The 14,170-nt window shown below is 32.9% G+C and overlaps 1 long non-coding RNA gene across 1 annotated transcript; it reads right to left on the bottom strand.

Moving 5' to 3' along the window:
- Positions 1 to 3,093: 3,093 nt before the first annotated feature.
- LOC119192968 lies at positions 3,094 to 5,568 on the bottom strand. Its single transcript, XR_005113790.1, has 2 exons — positions 4,573 to 5,568; positions 3,094 to 4,473 (listed from the first exon to the last, which is right to left on the bottom strand). It is a non-coding gene; the product is annotated as an uncharacterized LOC119192968 (long non-coding RNA).
- Between the last annotated feature and the right edge of the window lie 8,602 nt (positions 5,569 to 14,170).

Here is a 14,170-nt window from a genome sequence, read left to right as displayed (position 1 = left end):
TTATGTCAGGTATACGTCCAAACTTTATACTGTTAATGATAATTAGTACTTAACAAAGTTAAACATTATAATATAATGTTAGCACACCTTGGTTAGTAAAATTAACGACGTAGGTGTAAGACCTTCGAATAATAATGATTTGTAAAAGAGAAATAAATGAATAAGTACGTTTAATTTTTTTTAATACAACTTGACGAGACGAGCAAGCGGTTCGGCTGGTAGTAAGCGATACCTACGATCATTCATAAATTAAAGCAAAAGTCATCATCATCCAGAACCTTGAATAAGTATATAGTACCTTGTGGGAGACATTGGAAGTTAGTTCTCATGAATCAGTACTCAGACGGACCCTCACGTACTGGCATTTCTGTTTTTTTGGGGCACCCATTATTACTATTAGTTTAGCTTATTTGTGTATACGTAACTTCCTTCTTTTATATTTTTTAAATATTTTTTAAACATCTTGCATTATTTTCTTTTAAAATTTCGAATTATATTATTGTCCAAGTACTTACCTACGTTCTAATCAAGTATAGCAAGTATGTGTAGAGATTATTATATATAAGAGTTTGTTGATTACAGTTTGTTTGTTTGTTTTGACACTCTCATTATAAGTACCCAAAGATAAAGGCATGGCCTAGTTTTGGAAATCCCTGACAATATTGAAATGCTTAACTTAGATATAGTAATTCTTATGTTATTATCTTTGTAAGTCTATTTTGGTCCAATTTTTTTATTAAGTATTATTATTTAATTTATACTACCATGCTGTACAGAAAGAAGTCGATTACAGTAGGTCAGTAGGTACCTACTTAATTCAACCTTTTAACGGTGCTACTGCTTCTTTGTAGCCTTTATAGTAATCAAACCGACCAACTAGTTTAACGATTAAGTATATATTAAAAAAGCATCGACAATTTAGACGTAAAGTCCATTTTCGTGTGAACACATTATTTAAGAATAAAGTATGCTATTCCACGACCTGTGTCGGTATTGACAACATAATAATATTATGAACTACTAGCTATATTCCTGTTATATGTGGTATGACCGTCTGTGTATCGTTCGACTTTGTCTAGTGCTTATAATTCGAGATAGGGCAACCCTCGTATAGCGGCTTTACAATTTAATTTGAAACTATTTAAATTTGTAGGGTCTTCTTTAAAAGGGTGGCTATTGCAAAATAATTAAAACAGGTTTCTGAGGTATGTAAAAAACATAATATAAATAACATGTATGTAATAGAGTGGCAAAGGAATAAATTCAAATTCAATCAAATAAAAATCTTACAAACAAATCGGGAATCGATTTCGTTTACTCTTGACTGCCTACTCGAAATCAAAACACATAAGCACGCCATAGTTATGATAAAAATAGTACATTCCTACTAATATTATAACTGCGCAGTTAGTGAAGACGTTTGGTTATCGATTAGGCGTAAACCCAGATATTGTTGAAGCCTATAAGTCTTCAGACTATAACAAATACTAGCATAGGCCAGGTAATTTTGTACAATTACACACCGGCTAAATAATTAGTAGGAAGGAAGGTATTCCAATATTGCATTATAATATGGAAGCTCCGATGTTACCAACAAACAAAACAGTAATGAAGAGCTCATATTATTACGATTTATATGAACTTTGTGTACTATAAATAAAATATTAAAGCGTGGGCTTCCCTTTAAATTGTTTACCCCTCGTCCAGACTACTAGTCTATAGGTAGCTATTAGTGTATCAATATGTTCGAGACTGCCACCCCCGGATGCCATAATGTATTTCCTATAGGCATATTATTTGTACAGTGCTTGTCAGGGAGATCATACGTCGGCAGACAGGTAAATATTACAGGACGGCATCAGACGTCCTAAGTGTATTTTGAAAAGCCACTTAGACCGCAGTACATAATAAATGTCCAATTTGCTTCGCCCGATGTGTGTCAATGGCTTACAAGCTCGAGATGGAAGTATTGCTCTGATTTGAACGTGAATATAGCTTTTGCCAGCAAAAATGTTGTCGCGGCGTACAAAAGAAAGACGTCGATAAGAGGCGCAGAAATATTATTAAATATTTAGAGTTAGATATAAATGTTTTGGCCAAGTGCTGTAAATATTAATTCAATAATTATCCTGCTAGGTAGAACTTTAAAAACGTCTGTTTATATTTATGAAAAATAAAATACTAAGAATTTAAAGGTCAAGTTAGTGTTATTATTATATTAAAAAGCGAAGAATTTACGCGCATAATCCCAGCTTATTGTCTGGATCTAAATTCGGCCCTGTAATCTCCCCACGCCACCTCGGGCAACAATATTAGACACGGGGGCGCATTGCCATAGCATCCCTAGTTAATACCTACGCCCTCCCGAAATAATTAAATTGTTTGCTGTGCATCGATCATGTCGGGAAGCTGCAAATTTGGAATACGTCGGGTCCGACGTTTTGAATAACCCATAGTATCGATGAATTAAAATATTTTGTAGATGTACGGCAATGACTATCGTATTGGTTGAAAAAAAAAGTCTATTTTTGAATAAGTAGATAGATAGGTAGGAAGTATGTATTGTATTATAAGAATTATAATCTTTTTGCAGGATTATTATCCCGACCTTAGTAATACTTAATCTAGCTTGTAATAATTTTATTTTTATTATTTTAATATTCGTACAGCATAGGTAGGTAGGTTTTGCCCAGGGATCGAACCGCAGACCAATTATCTGGTATAAATTTTGTTCATTATTGGGTGCTTACTAATAATTTTTAAAACTATCAGTTGTAAATCGCAGTTAGGGTGTTTTATTTATCAAGAGTACCTGAATTTGTTTGTATAAAAAAATATTTGTTTCTTATTCGCTTAGAAATTTCAAGACGGAAAGAACAATTCGATATAAAGAGATAATAGTATTACTCGCTCTGCTTTGTGTACTCGCGAAGCAAATGACAGTACTATTACATTATAAAACTTTAAAAACATCGCTAGTACATACAAAATCTTATATTCGCACAGGCACAATATATAGTCTCTTTATATAGAACAATATAACTAAGCATTGCGTATTGTGTTGAGTGTAGTATGACGAAGAAATAAAAATCATACCATTTGAAACCTTTATTTCCATAAAAATCACCTAGATACTTTAAAATATATGTAGAATAGATATATCGGGAACACACCCAGTTATAACATATAGTGTATTTGACCATAGGACATACACCCTAGCCAAGAAAACTTTACTCTTACATGAATAGATTAGGCAAAAATAGCTGAACATATTGAAGCCAGATTGTGACAAACACAGCCATATTAAAATAAAAAAATATTACCAAAATTGATTCACAAGGATTATTCAATAAATAAATGTTGTTCTAAAAAACTCTGACTTAATAAGTACATGCTAAGTAAGTCTTCATTACATATTACAAAGAGATTATTACAATATCATCAAGTCATATCCCCTAAGACTGACTAAGAATAAATTTAACATGAGCATATTCCAATTCATAGACCATCAAATAATAGGTTCTTATTTCTATACTATAGATTTTAGATAGACAGTACTCGTTTCACACAAAACACAGACCTTACTTATGGTATATCCCTCACCAACATAAATACACCCAGACATTTACAATGGGTTAAACATGTTTGCAACTACTTGGTTCACACTAAATACAGTGACCTTGGTTATGGTATATCCTTCACCTACATAAATACACCCAGACATTTACAATGGGTTAAACATGTTTGCAACTACTTGGTTCACACTAAATACAGTGACCTTGGTTATGGTATATCCTTCACCTACATAAATACACCCAGACATTTACTATAGGTTAAACATGTTTGCAACTACTTGGTTCACACTAAATACAGTGACCTTGGTTATGGTATATCCTTCACCTACATAAATACACCCAGACATTTACTATGGTTTAAACATATTTGCAACTACTTGGTTCACACTAAATACAGTGACCTTGGTTATGGTATATCCTTCACCAATATAAATACACCCAGACATTTACAATGGGTTGAACATGTTTGTAACTACTTGGTTCACACTAAATACAGTGACCTTGGTTATGGTATATCCTTCACCTACATAAATACACCCAGACATTTACAATGGGTTAAACATGTTTGCAACTACTGGGTTCACACTAAATACAGTGACCTTGGTTATGGTATATCCTTCACCTACATAAATACACCCAGACATTTACTATAGGTTAAACATGTTTGCAACTACTTGGTTCACACTAAATACAGTGACCTTGGTTATGGTAATTATCCTTCACCTACATAAATACACCCAGACATTTACTATGGTTTAAACATGTTTGCAACTACTTGGTTCACACTAAATACAGTGACCTTGGTTATGGTATATCCTTCACCAATATAAATACACCCAGACATTTACAATGGGTTAAACATGTTTGCAACTGCTTGGTTCACACTAAATACAGTGACCTTGGTTATGGTATATCCTTCACCAATATAAATACACCCAGACATTTACAATGGGTTAAACATGTTTGCAACTACTTGGTTTACACTAAATACAGTGACCTTGGTTATTACATATTATGGCTTATCTAGTTAAATATACTTAGTTATTATACTCCTCTTTTAAAAAACAGTCGGCCAAACAGTTTTTAGGATACTTAGTACCTATAGATGATACATTACAATGTATTGCTGAATTTCAACCCAATTCATTCTTTAGTCATAATATTAATAAAAAGAACAATACTGCAAACATATTACATTGATACAAACATTATTTTATTTTTATAGCCAGACTACAATATGACATATATTACATATTACAGAGACAGTAGCACCTATTAAAAACTAATTAGTAGAAAATAAATTACAAAATATATTCAGTTTAGAGATCAAAAGCTTTGTAATAGAAAATATATCTAGAATCATAATTGAATAAATCCATGCTATTGAGTCAGACTTATAGTTGCCAATACTTTATAAATATTAGAAATTTTCTAATAAAGACAATATATATTATTACAAATACAATATTTAATGATGTGCATTTATTTATTTCATAATAACTACTATTACTTGTCTGTCCAAAAGGAAGAAGTAACTACATGTATCCTTTTGTCCATTCAGTATAACATAGTGATTAAAAATACATAGTAACAAGCATTATTATAATTACACTCATCTAAGCCACAAAGTATAATATTAAAGTAATAAATGCCTATTGCAAACCATTACAAAACTGAGCCATTGCCTTATGTTAAATATAATTATAACTATGGCTTAACATAATCACCAAAAGATATTAATCTTAATGCTCTGATATTGTCAGATTTCAATCAGGCCAAAATAAAATATTGTACAAAGAAACAAGGAAAAATAACTTTCATAAAATGGGCAAACTTGTATGAAAATATACGAAAAAATTATCACAATTCCAAATACCTTAGATAGAACTCTAATAATTTGGCCGCAAACAGTATAATCTTAATAAATGAAACTACCAGAAAACCTTATAATACATTACAAAAGACAAGTACCTTATTGAGATGGGGTTACATAAAAATACCACAAAAAGTGCTTGTTACCACATGGAAAGGACTGCGGTAGTACATATTTGGATCTTTAGGCTGCTTGTTCTTTTTGTGGCATCGTACATGAAGGTATACTTCCAACAACATTAGAATAACACAGAAGAGGCCAGGGAAGACCATCAAAGTGGGAATTAGGAGCATTCGGTGACTGATAGGGTTGGCCCCTTCAATAATGTTCGCCTGAAGCGATCGGAACCGTCTCGTCCTGGTGATGTAGCCGCGAGGAAACGCAAGTATCTCCTCGGTTGTTCAGGTGCGTTCTGCTGTTCATCATTGCTCACTGGAGGTGTAACATTTTCAACTGACGGCTCTCCGGTTTCTTCGTTCACATCAAATGTTACGACCTCCCCCGTCTCATCGTCGCAACAAAACCCGCGAATAGTGCCCATCACAAAAAATGGGTCTGAAAAAATGTACAAACTAAATTTTTCATAGACTTCTAGAGCTTGATGTTTTACAACAAATAGAATAAAATCTTACCTTTGTTTCTAGCACACTCTGAATTTATTTTACGAATAAATTGAATGAAAACCGATTTCTACACTTCAAATCACAGCAATATTTATAATATGAACAATTGAAACTTCTAGGATGATCAAAATTCGATAGTCCTTTGATGTGTGATAGGGGACCGGACAAATTTTCAGAAGGTGTTTTAAATTGATCATTGTGGATATAAATAGCCAAGAAAAATAGTATTTTGCACAAATAAAGCTTAAAAAGTACATAAAACCATGCCTAAATGTTAAATAGCTATAATTCCCGCGCAAACGCTACATTATGTCATTTCGTCTCGTGTGACGTCATACGTGGATAAAGCAACTTGACAAGTCTTGTCATTTGAACAGTGATTCAATAATGCCAGATTAGGGTTATTTACCCTAGATTTAGGGTAAAACTGAATCAGCAGGGTATTTTTTATGGTAATTCTACGAGTTAAGGTATTAAAGCTATTATTTCACGGTATTGTAATAAATATTGAGCTTAGAGAAAGATGTTTCCTACAAAAATTGTAGGCCATGAAACACTTATAATTTTTATTCAATACAATTTTCGTGTACAGCTAGTTGTTCCTAATAAAATGAGATAATTAAATTAATAATTATTGAAGTGGAAGTGAAGAAAGAAGTGGCGTCTGCATAGATAAGGATATAGAAATAAAAGTACCGAATTATTTATGATTGTTGGGTAAAATTTTAAATTCCAAATAATCCTGGGGTAAAGAGAAATTATGATTTGGCAACACTGCATAGACCGTGTTAATCTCAGGCAATCTCAGGTTACTGTGTAACAACCAGAATTCTATATAAATAAATATTCTATTCCATATCATGTGGCAGCTAAAACATAAATAAATACATCTCATAACCATAACCTCCCTGGGTGTACAAATGATTTAATTAATTGAAATATTCATCGATTTATTTTAAACCGAAACACTATTTTTTATTTACTAACATCAAAGTGATCCTCACAGAACTACATCGGTGAGTCTGCAGACATTCCGTCGTAGGTTCGTCTTGCTAACTGCAACCACTTTATTCGTATATCTGTTTTTCGTGGTACATCAATAAATAATTTGTTTGGTAAAGATATAGAAGTATTATTACATTCAGGTACGACGCACCAACGATATTTTTTGCGGTCCATTATGATTAACGATTAAACAATCTGTAAACGTTAAGCTGGAAGATAGTAACAACGTCCCGTATAAATGAATATTAATTATTAGAGCAGTTCTGTGTCAAAAAACACATTTAAAGCATTAAAATAACACAACGCGGTATGACATCCAGATGACGTCTGTTTGTTTACATTTTACCCACGTGTGACGTCATGCGCCGTGATTGGTGTTTCATTTGCCGTAAAGAATAGACTAAAAATATTATAATTATTGTATTTTATTTATTGATTTAAAAATACAAATCACAACTCTTTTACAAAAACAAATATGAGATAATATTTTTAATATTACAAACTTTACTTTAAACTGAATTTCAGATTTTTTGGTAATACCTGTCCGGTCCCCTATTGGTGGCAGATTACCGAGTTTCAGTAGTATTATAAATGCTCTTTGTTGCCGATATTCGGGCTCAGATTTGAGAAGGGTCGGGTTGTCATTTTCTAATGCGCATGCGTAAATTTCAAAAGCGATCGATTGCTTATAGAGACAGAAGTACAAAACTCATCTGAAGCTAGTACGAGACAACGAATGTTTAGTAACCACGAATGTGCACGGTCACAACCAGATGTGTTAGCAGCCATTCTTTTTGCGACTGGTAATAATTTTCGTTACAGTGTTATGTGTGGACTGTGGCATAATGGAATATTTCTTTGGTCGTTTTGACGATGAGCTGTGAAAAAAATTGTTTTTGGTAACTTGATGGGCAGTGTCATGTAAAATTTTCGTATTTTCTATTATAAAGTTAAAATCATATGAAAACGTGGATTAAGAAGCAGTTGCAAGATATTATTAACGAGTTGAAGCTGTTCTGCTGGTATGTTATTCCATATTTGCACAATTTATTCGCTTACGAGTAGATGACCTCTTATTTCTTGGAGTAACGCCTAATTTGCTTTCAGTCTGCGTTGATTTTCTGAAAATAAGGTTATTAGCTGCAAATAATAAAGTAATTACCTACGAATAGTTTGAAAGAAATGTGATGAATATATTTCTGCGACAAATTTTTTCGGGTTGGTATGATTGTGAATGCGTGTAGTGAATACTTTAAACTGAAGTAGCCGTGTGACGCTTTATGTTTTTAGTTGTGTATATGGACTTATTTCTTACTTTAAATAGCACAAAACATTTATATCTATCTATTTAAATAAGTTTATATTGAAGGAGGATATGCTGATTATACATAGATGTGTATTTTAATGCAAAGTACATGAGATTAATACAATTTGTGTCTTGCTTTTACGATCCAAATGAATATTTTAAGATTTGTAATGTTTAAAATTGTAATGTTATAATATTATCTTTATGAGACATTTGACTATGTACTATGGCGTAGTTGTAAATTTTACGCGGTACGAATACGACGAACGTGCTAAGATCCTGTATTTAAATCGCGGGTCGGGTCATTAATAATTGTGGCTGAGGTTTTTCCATCTTATATATTTCTCAGTCATAGCTCAAACTTGAGGAGTAGCGGACTGGTAGGCCCAAGCCTCAAAAAGCATGTAGATCCGTTTGTCCGGCATCTGATCTCTCTCTGGCCATGTCAGATTGCCGTCTCACCAAATTATGATAGTGAAAGAGCAGAGACTGCACCTGTGTATTGTGTACACACCTGTGCACTAAAATATGGAGGGATTCATTCATCTTTATAAGAAATGATATTCAATTATAATTATCAAATATAAATAATGTCTTTTTATAGTGAGCATACTATATTATTATGAAAATATAGTACTTACCTACTTTTCTTGCACTCTAATTATTAGTAAACATGTACCTGTTGAATCTGTGACTTTTTTTTCCAAACAGGTCATAATTTTCCCAATGAAAAAAGTTTTATAATGAAACTTTTCATTTGTTCTTTTTTTTTTTAATTCACAAATGCTAATATGTGTATGTATTTTATATTCTGAAAACAACTAGGGTGTGGAAATTGTAGTACACAATACACCATGACACACTTTTCAAAAGTGATAAGTTGTTCTGATTATGCGATCTTGCTAGGCTTAGCTATTTGAATGTAATTTTCCCATAGACATGGCTATATTGCATTTAATTTCCTTTGACAGTGTTATCAATTATTGACAATGTGCAGTGATATCACACCTCTAGAATAATAATGATGGTTTAGAGGTTAAGTACAAAATAGATTAAAACTGATATAATAGAATTTACAAATTATATTTTGGGCAATATTGTATCAAATAAAACATAAAATGCTAATAATAATTATTAGGGGATAAAAACATCCCCAAAGAGGTAGTCAATGCAGTAAGAGGGCATGCATTAAGGCTACAGCCTTGCCTATGGTACACCATATCCTGCATAAATTCCAGACTCCATGCCGATATTGAGTAGAAAAACCAATATCACTTTGTCTGATGTGGGGATTGAACCCAAGACCTCAACAGTGCAATGATACAACTATGCCACCATTCTAAGCATATATTCTAATGATCCTATTATAATATTGTATGCCCTGGACAGACACTAAATATACAATAAATAAAGTATGTAACAAGTAAATGTAGATATAACTTTATTTGTTAACCAATAGGTAATCAGGCATTAATTTATGTGTTTAGTGAAATAAAGCATTTGAAATTTTACAGGTTGTAGGTCTCTCATATGTGAGAATCTGCCTGGGTAGTAATGTCCGTTTCTAACGCTAAGCAGCAGTGTGTAGTCATTATTGAGTTTTGGTTTGAAGGATATTGTAGCCAGTGTAACTATTGGACATAATAAGACTTAATATCTCATTTTAGGATAGCAAGCGCAGTGGAATACCAAACAATACTTTGTAATTCATGGTGTTGGACCATGTTTCTATTGTTTATGGGCAGTTGTATAGCTTACTATCAAGCAACATCAGCCAAGAAAAAAAAAATATGTGTGACTTAAATAACCCTCTTATATATACGTTATTTATCTAAGGACGGACGTTGCTGTGTTAACAAGTCTTTCTCAGTGTTGATGGCATGGCAGCCTTCTCAATCGTCGTAGACATAGGGCCGTTGTGATTGGCTAATATTGAGATACAACTTCGGGAGCTAGTTGGCTGTCAGATACACAAAGCTGACCAAACAGCAAGCTGTCATATAAACAAAGGTGAGAAACAGACTTGTTATTACAGCAATGCTCCATCCTTAGATAAATAACATCTATGAATAAGGTGGTAACAGTGCAGTTTTGTATGCGGAAATACATTGTTAATATCATGACAGAACATTGCTTTAGCTTATATGAATTATTTTATGGGTAATATGTATCATGTTCAGCGATTCCTTATAAATATTATTGAAAGCTATTATTTAACTTAAAATTTTAATATGTGTGTTTGGGTCGAATCTTATAAATAAATTTTAAAACAGTTAACCCCTGCTGATTAAGATGAAATTTTGCATACACATTTAGTTTGAATGACAAAGCTTGGTTAGCTAAGTGAAGTCATTCTAAATCCAATATTGTGGAAGGCCTAAGATGATGGATCAGTTTTTTTTCGCGCACGCCCATGATTTGCATATCAAATGGAAGGATTTGCTGAGAAGAATAGAAAAAAAATGCCTTCACTCTAAATCGAATATGGCTGACCGATCGAGATGGCGGACTAATTATTTTTTTTATGCAATCTTATAATATGGGTATCAAATTAGAGGATTTGCTGAGAAATATTAATTTAACAGCAAAAATTTTATTGGTGTAAAAAGAAAAAAATAAACTTTAAATTAAATCGATCTTTGTTTTATACTATGACTAGATAAATCGCTGGTCGTGGAATTCCGCAAACGTTTCTTTCATTTATATTTGCGTTTTTAAGAAAAGTCATGACTAAAGAATAAGACCCCAAGAATTGAAAAAGAATTGCATTCACAGCCATAAAGAGTTAATGTCATTTTAGATCTTATCAATACCGTCAACAGCACTGAAAAGGAATGTACGAGATCAAATCAGAAAATTTCTAAACGCCAAATTTCAGTTCGTCTTTCGATGAGGTTATGGTTCCAAAAAGGCTCTTTTGCCCATAATCGATGATTTTACTGACGCTTCAGAGGGTCTACTTCGAAAAACGAACGTCAAAACGTCGCACAGTGGATCGAAAAGGCAATTTTAGTGACTTAGGAAATAATTTTGTGTTTATCATTTTTTTTTACGCTAATCGCTAGATATTTTTAACGCTTACAATATTCATTCTTAGTAATTTTTTGATAATCCTCATAGTTTCGGCTAAAAAATATTTCTTCTTTTCGATGTATGGAACGCACTATAAAAACCTAAATTTCTACGGAATCCTGAAAGGTCTTGCTTTGAAACCTTTTTTTTTATTAATTTTGGTCTATTCTTCTATACTTATGCACTTCGAACGTCTGCATCGACCTGCCACTTTTCCAGTTATACGAGTTGAAAAAAATGATAAAAATGATAATATTTTATATTTTTCAAAACGTTTTTTATGATTATCTTGGGAAAATTTAACACTTACTAAATAAAATTATGTAATAAATTGATGATTGTTACGGCTAATAACTAATGTTTGGGAGAAAATTACAACAAATTATTTAATTAAAAAAAGGATTATCCCTATCTACTTACTCATCACATCACATCAGAACTGTATTTATACTGTCCCACTGCTGGGCACGGGCCTCTTCTACTACTAAGAGGGATTAGGCCTTAGTCCACCACGCTGGCCTAGTGCGGGTTGGTAGACTTTACACACCTTCAAGATATTATAGAGAACCTATAGAGAACTTCTCGGGTATGCAAGATTTCCTGCACGATGTTTTCCTTCACTGTTGAAGCAAGCGATAATTTACAATGAATACACACATATTTTTTTAGAAAAATCAGAAATGTGTGCCCTTAGGACCTACTCATTACCACTACTATTTTATAAATTTTCTAAATTGCTCTCTACATTAATAAATTCTAGCTTTTCTGGTTCTTTTGGCAAATGCAGAAGTTCCATTTTTTTTATTTTTTATTTTAATAAAATTCTTTGGCTTTTCGAGAGAGTATCAATACATTTTGTTTCGTCATGCGGGGTCTAAGGCTAATCTTTGGATCAGACGACAAAAGAAGATTATGGAAGATGTCCTCATTTCTCGCTATCCTATTTATTTTCCGGGAATGGTTTTCTCTATAATGTCGGAAGTCTTTATTACGTGCTTCTGCGGCTTCTTTTGACAGCTTCCCAATGGGTATGGCCCCAAAATGTTTAATTATATCAGCCCCATGCATTAATAATTTGTGTACACTGGACGGCATATAATACCAAGGATATAATTTAACATATAGTTTTGCGGTTTCATTGCAGAATAAAGAAAATTTAATATGATCAACACGCTCTCCAGATGCAATGGCTTGAAGAATCACATAAAAATTTTCTATGAGTTGCTCATTAATGCCAGAGATACGCGCTGTTGTGGCTTTATTTTAAAAAAATCTTCGGGCAGTATCGTCGTTAGAACTGCCTGCTTCTTGCTTTACTACATAAATTAATAAACCGCATTCTTCTTTAAATGCTCGTTGTATTGCAGACTTTTTGTTCTTGATTTTATCTTTATCGTCAACCCTGCAGCTCCACTTCTTAACTTCCAAACGATAAGATATGTGGAGTAGGCACTCCATGCATTTTATCCAGGCGTGCAACGATGACAATCCATACTGGTATATTTCTTCATCATTATCTCGCAGATTGTGCCATTTCCATAGCATTTTCTCTTACCATCTTGTGACAAATTTACATATTTTCACAATTTTTCAACTCGTATAACTGGAGAAGTGGCAGGTCGATGCAGACGTTCGAAGTGCAGAAGTATAGTAGAATCGATTAGGATTAAGTAAAAACTAGTTTCAAAGCAAGACCTTTCAAGATTTCGCAGAAATGTAGGTTTTTATAGTGCGTTCCATACATCAAAAACATGAAATATTTTTTTTAGGCGTAACTATAAGGTTTATCAAAAAATGACTAAGAATGAATATTGTAAGCGTTAATAATATCTAGCGATTAGCGGAAAAAAAAAATTGAAAAACACAAATTTATTTCCTAAGTCACTAAAATTGCCTTTTCGATCCACTTCGGCCTGAAACGAAGAAACTACGAACTTCGAATTTAGCTTTACTACCAAATTACTTCGAATGCGTCATCGTTCTGTAGCTTACCTTAGTGGTAGGATCAATTCCTCGTATATTTTTTTTTATGAGAAAGCAGTGGAACTTTGTCCTCATAGATGGTTTTAAAAAGGGATGGCGAAACCCTATAAGTTTTTACAAATTCCTTATCTGAAATATTGCGATGATCCGATCCGATCCGTCGTCGAATCCGTCATCGGACCCGTAACACTTCGTTGTAACAAAGGTGCGATCTGTCATCCGAAACTACGGATTTCGTTTTCGAAGTAAACCTTCAGGTCTGAACAGTACAATGACGCTACTAGATTACTCACGCGCTTTCAATTATTTTCTTTCAAAATAAACTACAAAACTATGGTATATGATTTTTCTACCAAAGCTTGTAAATGCTTCGACATTCCTATATAACAAAGAACACAATATTGTTGTTACAGATGGCACTGTAATCAAAATCTCTCTCTTAAAAGTTCCTTTCTCAGTTTAATGCTGTTTACTCTATTCATTTTTGATGTGCCCAATGGTTTAAAATTTTATAAAAAATAGCGTATATGCCGACGCGAACTAAGGAAAAATACATGTTTTGCTTGTGATAATACAAATAATACAGTCAGGTCTTAGGTAATGTAAATAGAATAGTAAATACTAATCCAGGCCAACCTATTCCTCCGTCAAAGAATTTCTCTTTATGAAGACTAGATTGTTAAATGTACTTATTGTCGAACAAGCAGACTTTCGTTGAGGATAAATAATAATT

The sequence above is a fragment of the Manduca sexta genome, unplaced genomic scaffold (assembly GCF_014839805.1).
Source record: "Manduca sexta isolate Smith_Timp_Sample1 unplaced genomic scaffold, JHU_Msex_v1.0 HiC_scaffold_345, whole genome shotgun sequence".
NCBI lineage: Eukaryota > Metazoa > Arthropoda > Insecta > Lepidoptera > Sphingidae > Manduca > Manduca sexta.
This window is presented reverse-complemented; position numbering and strand designations above follow the sequence as displayed.